An 11,029-nucleotide genomic window follows, 5' to 3' on the forward strand; every position below is an offset into this window, starting at 1 on the left:
ATTAGGTATTTTTGCTCAAACAAATTAAGTTTTGCAACTATATGTGATACATAATTACTAGTTACTCTTAAAAGCTTTTATTGACAGTGTATGTCTCAAAATAGAATGCAGCCCAAAACTCTAGCCTAGATTGAAGTGTGGTTGTTTTAAGACTTAGAGAGGAAGAACCAAAAATAATGTTGACCTCTTGCCATGCAGTAGAATTAAGTAGAACACATGTGAGTCTCAGGATGTACCTCAGAGCTGAGAGAAATACAGGTTCAAAACCACATGTGAAATAAACATTGCATTTAACAAAAATGGTGATGGTTTGCATAGCAGTTTGCAAGAAGTGCTTCAGCAGAAGACTGGTTGATGGCTGGGCAGTCAGGTGGATTCAGAGTATAGCTAGACTTCTCTGGAAATTATCAGCATTTTCTTTGCAAGGGAGCTTGATATTCTGGGTTTTATACTTAAACTTACTGAGAAATAAGTCCCTGAAGATACATATTCAGAAAAAAATCAAAGCAGTAAAACTCACCTTCTACATTTGATGTAGAACCCACAGATTATTATTGGATTCTTTCATTATTTGTTTATAATATGTGGTCTTAGATTATCAATTGATTTATTTTTATGAATTTACTTATTCATAATAGATAGTCTTGATTTTTCCAAGAAATATGTAAAACAACTTAAATCACTAACGTATATGAAAATTTGAAATAAGAAAGTTTTAGAGAGGGAAATTCAGAGGAAATTTAGCCAAACTAACTTCTCTGAAAGATCAGAAGTTTTTACTACAACCAAAGAGTGCTTTTAATCTTTGCGCCCACGTAGCTAAATCAGAAGAACATTCAAAACTGTGTGATCCTCAGCAATTTAGTCAAAGTCTTTAAGAACCAGCTTTTTAAGAAAGAAAATGGAGTTAATAAGACATCCGTACCACATCTGGTAGTTGTGAGGATAAAATGAGAGAATGTGTGAATCTTGGCACATTACATGGGAAATGACAAAAGCTCAAATATGAGCCTGCTTCTTCCCCCTTCTACTCTTTTCCCTTCTCTACTTCCTCCTGCTACTCCTCCTCTGCCTCTTTTTAGCCCATCTTCATTTTCCTCTTCCCAAATTCTTTTATTATTAATAAAATGTAGTTTTCCTTGGGAGGCCACGGTGGACGGATCATGCGGTCAAGAGATTGAGACCATCCTGGCCAACGTGGTGAAACCCCCTGTCTCTACTAAACATACAAAATTTAGCTAGGTGTGGTAGCATATGCCTGTAGTCCCAGTTACTGTGGCAGCTGAGGCAGGAGAATCACTTGAACCTGGGAGGTGGAGGTTGCAGGGAGCGGAGATCAAGCCATTGCACTCCAGCTTGGCAACAGAGCAAGACTCTGCCTCGAAATAATAATAACAATTTTCCAGTAAGAAATGAAAAGAAAATATTCATTTAGGGCATATTTTAAATCAATTACTATCTAGACACTAGAGATACGCCAATAGTAACGTCTCTATTTTTATGGAGTTTATAGTCTTCCTTACAACAAAAGTCATAGTATTGTTTACAAACGCTTTGTGAGGACTGTATAAGTTAATGATTGTGCAAGGAATAGCACAATACCCGACTGTTATCATTATTAATAACATAAACCTTATCATTATTATCAATATTATACTAGCATTAGTAATTATAGTAACAATAGTTGTAGTTACAGTTGAAGTGATCACAGTTGTCATTATATTCATTGTAATAGTCATTGTCATCATCATAGTGATCTTTCTAATTTCAACGACATGAATATTATACCACTGTACATTTCAGGAATGACTAAAGAGTTAATTGTAGACAAAGTATTTCACACAACTCTGATAATGCTTAGATAATAACTAACTCCAATGGAAAATTCCGAGTACTAAGCCACTGCCATATGATACTCTTGAGTTTTTACAAGTGGGCACCATTCATGATCTAAATTCTGAAGACTTCCAACAAGAAGGACATATTGGTCACCAGAATGTGTGTGTGTGTGCATGTGTGTGTGTTTCCTTAACTTTGTATAACCAAGGAAACAGAAGCTTCCTTTACTCCCTGAAAACAGTGATAAGAAGTTGGCCTACATGTGTTATTCCAATAACAACTTATTTCTGATTATAATTATTTTTCTCTTTTACTGATGGCAAATATATTTCCCACATAACGTTGATTCTCAATTTCCTTTATACATGATTCTCCCAAATTTAGCTGAGACTGGTTTCTTTGGAAATATCAGTGTCACTAGTTCCCCATGCTCTGTAAAAATGAAACAATAACAAAAATGATTACTGAGCAAATATTCAATATACTATATATGAGATATATATATATACATATATATTATATATCCACCCCCATGATCCAAATGCCTCCCACCAGGCCCCACCTCCAGCACTGGGGATTATAATTCAACATAAGATTTGGGTGGGGACAAATATTCAAACTATATCAACTTCTGTTCCAAATTTTCTTCATGGCAGTTCTATGTCCTTATAACCACAAAGTCCTTTCTTGGACATAATTCTCATTTCTTTGCTTTTCAACCCCTTCTCTTCTTCTCCCAAACTTAATGGTGGCTGCCTCGATGCTACCTGAAATGAGAGTTGGTAAGGTCATTGTGTGCATTAAAGGCTGCCTCAGATTGGAGTTATTTAGTTCTACTGCAAAGACATACTGGACTCCAGTCACTAAAAATCTCTTCCAATCTTACATGTAGCTATTTGGAGTCTGGTCGCAGCCTGCATTTCCAACACTGTAGGACTCTGGACCTTTGGATTTTGCCCAGTTGTCTTGGATATCTACTTGAAAGTCAGGCAACGCTTGCCTGAACTCCTCTTTTTTTGGTAATACTGTGCCAAATAAAGTCAATAGAATTTGACAGTCAGTCTCTGTGACTTTTTTCAACTACTTTTCAGACATACATATATATCTAAGGCAGCCTTTATACATATAAATAAATATATAAGTGTATATACATGTTTGGCCAGAAGATTGTGTGTGTGTGTGTACATACACACACATACACACACACACACTTGCCACCCACAAACCAATTACTAAGCCAAGGCCAAGGTGTCTATCTGTATAATAGTTGAGGGTAACATATATTGCTGAAACAAAAACTCCCCCAAACCTCAGTAGCTTAACACGATCAGTTTATTTTTCAGCCAGCTGAAGTCCAGTAAGTGACGGCTTTCTAATAGTAAACTAGAGACTTACCTAGGTATCTGTGATTTATGTTTTCTACCATTCTCCAGAATAATAAAGTCCTATGAATCAGCCTGTGGGCAAAGGAGAGAGACTGGGGGTCTGTTTGTAGGAAGCTTTTATAACTCAGGCCTACAGGTTGTCCACATTACTTTTATCTACATTTTCATTGGTTAGATAAGTCACATGTGGTCATATGTAATTTCAAGGGAGGCTGGGAAATATCTCGTAGTGGCTTTAGGAACAAGAGGAAATGTGTTTGTAGAACACCTAGGCGACCTCTACCACTTCTGTCAAAAAACAAACTAAAATACTTAGTCTGTTGAAGAAAAATAATTAGAACTTTTCAGTAAGTCTTTTAGTCTGACACAGCTCATTATTCTCTTCTGTGCCTGTCTAACCTCTCCTCTTAGAAAGGAACATACTGGGTCAAATTCATCTGGGAAGCTTTGGGGCCTTGCCTGTCATGGTGGTGAAGAAATTCACGCAAAGGCTGAAGATTGCAGGACACAGGGCATTTGAGAACTATTACAAGAATTTTTTAAAATTAAAATTGGCTGGGTGAGGTGGCCCACACCTGTAATTGCAGCACTTTGGGAGGCTGAAGTGGGCAGATCATGAAGTCAGGAGTTTGAGCGCAACCTGGCTCCAACACAGTAAAACCTGTCTCTACTAAAAATACAAAGAAAAATAAATTAGCCAGGCGCAGCGGTGGGTGACTGTAATCCCAGCTATTTGGGAGGCTGAGGCGAGAGAATTGCTTGAACCTGGCAAGTGGAGATCTTACCACTGCACTCCAGCCACAGCTGGAGCTTTTTTAAAAAAAATAGAAAGAAAAGAAAAAAGAAAATCATGTTGCTTACCCTATTAATCAAAAGTGGCTGGAAAGGGATATAAAAATAAATTTCAAAAGTCAGATTCTGAAGATATTTAAGATCAAAACAAGATGGTTAGGATGGAAGGAAAAGCAACGCTGGAAAGAGTGGCTGAGAGGTTTCCATGAAGTGAAAGGGTGTTTTCCTCAGAATTCTCTAGTTTCTGCTGGGGGTAGGAAAGGAGTTAATGTGAGCTCTGAGATGACCAGGATAACACCAACAGAAAGTGACAGAGTTTTGTGCTTTTTTTATAAACATGAAATAAATCCTCAAAATCTAAAAGGAGAAAATGTCCTCAAGTACTAACATTGCTTTTGCTGTCACATTTTTCCTGGCTTTGCAGAGGTTAAAAAGATTATTGCATAGCAGCTTCCAAGCATGGAAAAAGGAGGTAATCAAATTGGACCACAGCCCAGGGAAACTGTGAGGTCTTACTGAGCACTGCGTGCCAGTGGAAAGAAGCATTTTGAAACGTAAACTGGTGGGGGTGATGGGGTTCAGATATTCTCTGAGACCAGGAACGTCCCTGCTCTCCCTGGGAAGCTGCTTTAGCCACAGTGCTCCAGCCTGACTCGGGAAGACTGCTCTCCTGGTCTCCTGGAAGTCATATGGGAAACAGGGCGTACCTCCTCATGTTGCATCTTTATTCTAAGCTCACCAGCCATCCATACCAGATTTCCGAAATCCAGGCAGAGCAGAGTCACTCCCTGAACATGGGCCATGAAACAGCATAAGGAGTGGAAAGAGACTGTGATGGGAATGAGAGGACCTTAACTGAAGTCCGTGACGATCAGGTTCTGGCCAGCGGCCAGTTGCTTGACCATACTGAGCTTCAGCTGTTCTGTTACAAATGGTTATAGGGGATTCCTCAACAGCAGGGATAGTGTTCCATCCCATGTGTCTTCATGCACAGTGTAAGGGCTTTGTAAATGTCGACAGAATAAACAAAAAGAAAACAAAGCAAGTGCATGACCATATATAACACATTTTCATCGATGCTTAAATTACAACGAAATTATTTATAAAAACTTTTAATAAAATTATCATATTCACATTCTTACTCTAAGTCAGTAACTGATTAAACTTGTTCCTGAACAAGGCAGACTTCATGGGGGAAATATCTGTCTACTCAACTGCTTATTCTTATCTAAGTCTTGTCTTCCCTTGTCTCGTCTAAGTCTTGTCTTACTTAAATCAGATTGACCAGCTCTAGCTGTGTGGCAGGAAACAGGTGCAGGCACTCTGAGTTGGATTCGGATCATCTAGGAATTGGAGCTTCTGGCTGAAGAGTAAATCTGTGTGCATGCTCTTGACAAGTCCTTCCCCATCTGACAAGTTTTCCTCTCTTCTTTGGTGACCTTTGAGACAGACACCCAGTGATGGAGGAAGAGGAAGTGTGACAGGTTCCACCTGCCCTTATAATCTATAGCATATCGGGTTCATAGCCATATCACCCAACAACCTGTATAACTAAAATAAAACATAGGCTCTGCTCCTAAATATCGGTGAGATAAATATGTACACATGAATAAAATATATATTAATTAGTAGAGAAAGGCCAGGCAAAAGACAATGATGGCCTACAAATGTTTGGGACAGAATGTACGTGCTGTGTATTTGCAGGCAGAGAATAGAGGACTGGTTTGTCAATAAATGCTTCTGAGATGCTTCAGACTTAATACAGGTCTTGACTGATGCTCTGTATTGGGAAAAAATGATACTTGAAACTAATTCTGGGGGCCTTGGGCTAGTGAAAAAGCATAAATGAATGTATAGTACATGCAGGGTGTGGTTGGTCACCAGGTGAGAAATTACATAAGGAGAAGAGTTGGAGATGAGAAAGAGCAGGTCAAGTGGGATCAGAATGTCATGTTTTTGTTGGTAATAGGTAGATAGTGATTGATGGCTTTTCAGCAGAGACATAGTATGATCACATTAATGTTTTAGAAAAATTCTGTCAGTTACAGTGCTAGGAAAAGGATTGCACAGGGAAAGAATAGAAGTAGGAAATGAATATAGCTGTGGGATGTCACCTACCTAAGCTCTGGGATTTATTCTTGGACCAAAACATCCTTGGGATCCAAATGGCCAGGTCAAGAAACACGGTCAAAGCAACCTTGCTCCTGTTATGAAACAACTGCTCAGCAATCCCAATGATGGATCAGAGTCATTACTGGAAGGAGCCTCAGTGGTGATGTTCAGGAAAATTCCTTGCGAAGGATCTGTTTAGCAGTGACAAGGGCATGATACTGGGAACAAGGGTGGCTGTTTGTGAAGTTGTCTAAAAAGGTGACTTTCAGGGTCTGGGAAAACTTCCTCTAACTCCAGAGTGAATCAGCTGGGTCATGGTCATCTGCCAGACGAAGCTGGTCTACTGTTGACACACAGACAGGTACATTCAGTGGTGACTAGAATATATGTGTTTCGCTGTAATCCTTTAGTGGGCATGTAAACACAACTTGTGCATGCCTCTTCCTTTTCTATTTCTCATACATGGTTTTGGCTCCAGGTATCTTTTGAATGAATAAACTGGGTCAAGCGAAGGGTATATTGCTGCAATCTGTTAAAGAAAAGCAACTCTTAGTGCCAAGATCAGAAGAAAATTCTCCTGGGGAGTGAGCCAATGTCACTGTCTTTGCTTTGAGAAATGTGGCCAATAATTATATCCAAGCTGTAAAATAGAACTTTTTTCCTTCCTCCAGCTGGCAGAGGGATTTGGACCACATCTGTTCAATATTTATCAGTAGCAGATACTAGTTTATCTTAGTTTTATTTTCTTGCACAGATCACCAGGATTTTTGTCTCATTAGCTGGAAGATATCGGTGAGACCTCATTTCTTTTATGGAGACTGGTGTGAGTTGTAGACAGGAGCTAAAGAAAGACTAACTCCTGAGCAGATGCAATTGTGCATATAGTGAGGATATTACCACTTACTTGCTATTTCAACATTTAATTTTTTTCCTTATGCCTCTGGTGTTTGAACTGAATATTGGTAGTTTTCTCCTAATATTTTGAGAAGGTGACTTAAATGGAAAACTTCCTGGAATAATTTATGCTTTATGATATAGGGTCATGGTATTTATAACTCTTTATAGTCATTGCTTTTGGTGAGAGACATGTAGTAGTGAGCCAAGCTCAATGAGTTCAACATCATGCCTGAATTGTTTGATTTTGTTAAAAATTAAACACAACTGGTACGTCTCCACATTTGATTATTTAAAACCACCATGCTTATCTAACCAATTACTCTTCAAAAACTCCACCTACTTGATTTCTGGCAAGAACATAACATGCAAAAGGAACAACATTTTTCCAATCTGTCCATCTAAATGATTCATCACATTAACTTTCATTGCTGCCAAGCTTTTTCCCAACTGGGAGAATTTACTAACATGGATATGCTGAAGCATAATGGCGAAGGAAAGACCAGAAAGTAGAAAGGCAAAATTCTTGTTGCAGTCCTGTTAAACTCAGCCACGTGTCTCTTCTGAGCCTCAGTTTCTTTTGTCTATACAAGTAGGAGAACCAGATCTGCTCTGAAGACTCCACCAGGCTCTTAGGAAGAAAAAATAGAGTGATGACAAACATGATGATATTGAAAACTACACTAACGTTTGATGAGCACTTACTTCTTATTGCTATTGTGCTATAAAACACAAATATTGATCTTTTAAAGCTCTTAAGAAATGCATGAGGAAGGCAGCAAAAGAACTTGATCAAGTTCCCATATATGGAAAGCAGCTATCAATTCCAGAGCTTTGATAAACTCAGCTACTGTAACATGTGAAGGGTTTTATAAACTCTACATACGTAGAACAGTATAATTACATAGTTAGAAACCTAAATAACCTTATATATTATTTTGCTAGATACATGTTTGATAGCAATGCAATTAAATGTTGAGTGTCTATGTAATCCAAGTCCTTAATGAATCAAGAAAATGTCCAGGAAGGGTTGGGTTCAGGGAGGTAACATTCAAGTACAGATTTTTTTCTAAGCAAGGTGCAACAATTTATTCAAGAATATTGGAAATCTCAATTTGATTCTATTTGTGTGAATAAACGCAAAGGCGTATGGGGGAGTTTAAACTGCAGAACCTCTAGTTATTGCAATATATGCCCCCAGAAAACTCTATATTTCATCTGTAAAAATGGCAGCAATGATTCTTCTTCTGCTGGATTGTTATGAAGGCCAGCACCTAAGAAAATGAAGTTATGTACAAGGTTGAAATTTCTATCAAACACATGTGGAAACAGAACCAGAGAAATTGCTTAGGGACACAGAGTCGGTGGTAAAGTTAGGATGCTATTGCAGAACTCCCCATAATTGATTTCCAAGGAAATCAAGTCAGTTCAAACCAACAAACATTTATTTTGCCATTATATGACTAGCACAGAACTTATTTCTGGGTTTAAAATAGTGAATGAGACCAAGCTGGACACTGCGACATTAAGCAAGTTAAAAACAAATTGCAGTTTGATGGGGGTGAAGAGGACTGAGAAGCTTTTAAAACACTTTGACCACCATATCTCACATGTAAGATATGAATAATAATAATGATAACAAAAACATCCAATTCAGTATATGGGAGAAAGATCAGAAATATAGAATGTGCAAGAGAAATCATGAATTTCAAAGTCATTTCTTCAGTTTTTAAGTAAAGAATGTCCATCCAGTTTTTAAGTAGAGAATGACCTTCATTTTCCTAGAACTGAACATTTTCTTTAGTTGCATATTTCTTGCATATAATTATATTAAAAACGGAAGGGAAAAAAACACACATTGCCTTCGTAGTCACGTGGTGGGTTCCGAGAGGAACCAGCAGGAAAATGAAATTATGACTCTAATAGAAGAAACTGGAAGATGGATGACCTGATATATTCAGAGGTTATCTCTAGCAAAAATGGGAATCTCATTTGGGTAGTAATTAATTATAGGTGCCTCAACATTTTCATTTGTTATGATTAACTCAGTTTAGGTGATCAATCTTGCTTGTCAGCTCCAATAGATAGGTAGAATTTCCAGTCTGAGATGGAAATTATTTTGATATTAATCAATCCTTACTTGTTCTGAGATGACAGTTTTCCTCTGTTACCAAGTCCTGAAGCTCGATTAGCAGCTTGGACATTTTATGTACTTCCTACATTGGCAAAAGGAAACCCATGCATTATTTCATAAGAGTTGGACCTTGCAGAGACTGAGGTCAGTGTCTCTCTTATTTGGCTATGCAAAACCAAACCAAACCAAACAAACAATAACAACAAAAACAAAAACCCCAAACAAACAATAAAAAACCCAACAACACCAAAACCAAACCAAAACAAACAACTGCTATAATAATCTCGGGCCTTCTCTTTACTGCTGGCATTTTCTTTTTTTGCTCACACCCTTCCAGAAGTATTGGCTTCCTTGCCCTTCTCCAACATATCAGGCATATTCCTGTCTCCGGTATTTTGCACTGGCTGTTCCTTCTATCTAGAATGCCCTTCCTGCACATATCCTTTATAGCCGTGCAGCCTTTTCCTTTAAGTACTTCTTGTCCTCCTTCCTGCCTCTGTTCCTCCTCCACAGCCCCGATCACTTTCCCAAATACTATGATATTTTACCTGTTTTTTGTTTGTTTGTTTATTTGTTTTTTTGTTGGTGGTGGTTTTTTCTTTTTCCCTTTTTTTTTTTTTTTTTTTTTGGGTTTATTGTAGGTCTGCTGCCATCAACATATAAGTTTGTGAATTCTGGGGCCTCTAGCTTTTCTGTTCTCTGGTGAACCCCCGGAGCTGGAACAGTACCTGCCATGTAAAAGGCACTTCCTACATAGCTTGTGAAAACATGAGTGAGTCTTCACAGTACCTATGCTTTAGCATGTCATTAAAAACAATTTCAGTGTTGTAAGAATTAAACCTCCTATGAACACTTCTGATATCAGCATACCTGTAACTTGCTAAAGACACAAATGAACCCTTAAATATGAATTCCAATAGATTGTTATTCAATTCTTGGAAGTTTCATTTTCTCAAATTTTTCCAAAAATATTGGACTGAATTTAAAAGTCATAATATTCCCAAGCAAAGAAAACGTTTGCATATCTGAGTCAAATAATCACCCTTTTAAATCAGAATAAAAAAATACAGTCAGAGTACTCATCAAACAATCGCACATCTCTTAGAGCACCTAAAAAGGCATTTTGCTATGTCAAGACTTGAAGAATGGGACTACATCTGTATGCTCGAGATGCTTATAATCCAGTGACCTTGGAGTGCCACTGAGCATGAAGGAGGTGGTTTGTAGCTGGGAATTCTGGTCTTAAATATAGTTGCTGCTACAAACTCTGTGAATCGCATTAGTCAGGTACCCTTTCCTCTCTAAGCCTCAGTATCTCCCCTATTAAATACAGGTGGAGATAGTGATAGATAGAAGAACTCTAAATTCTTTTAAGCCACAAAATGCTAGATTTTAAATCAAGCGATAATAGAACGAAACACATAGCTGGCTTTCAATAAATACTTCTTGGCTTGAAAAAACCGAAATTATGATCTCACTGTAGTGGGAACAGGCTCCTGCAGCTGGTGAAAGACAATCCTCCTTCTGCCTGCTGAAGTTGAGCAGGTCTGCTTTAATGAGGAACAGATAGCATCAAGATCAATTCCCGGACTATCCTGGATGGAAGATCTAGGGAGAACGCAAACCCACCTGGTGCTGGGGGACAAACACACCCCGTTCTTGGGAGGAGGCCTCAGAGGAGCTTTGTAATGTGGCTCTGGCGCCACCTGGTGATGATTCCTAGAATTTTTCCTGTGACTCCAGGGCTACGAGCTACAGACAAAACACCCTGCAAAGGATTTATCAATGTATTAAAGCTGTAGTTGAGGGAATGGAAGCAGAATAAAGAGACGATTCTGTCATAAGAACCAGGACAGAATGAAGAGCCAGAAGC

The 11,029-nt window shown here is 38.3% G+C and overlaps 1 long non-coding RNA gene across 1 annotated transcript; it reads right to left on the reverse strand.

Moving 5' to 3' along the window:
* Positions 1-5,327: 5,327 nt before the first annotated feature.
* On the reverse strand, positions 5,328-10,772 carry LOC111531304. Its single transcript, XR_002728221.1, has 4 exons — positions 10,635-10,772; positions 7,526-7,653; positions 6,135-6,319; positions 5,328-5,455 (listed from the first exon to the last, which is right to left on the reverse strand). It is a non-coding gene; the product is annotated as an uncharacterized LOC111531304 (long non-coding RNA).
* Between the last annotated feature and the right edge of the window lie 257 nt (positions 10,773-11,029).

This window comes from Piliocolobus tephrosceles, chromosome 15 (genome assembly GCF_002776525.5).
Source record: "Piliocolobus tephrosceles isolate RC106 chromosome 15, ASM277652v3, whole genome shotgun sequence".
In the NCBI taxonomy this organism is placed as follows: Eukaryota; Metazoa; Chordata; class Mammalia; order Primates; family Cercopithecidae; genus Piliocolobus; species Piliocolobus tephrosceles.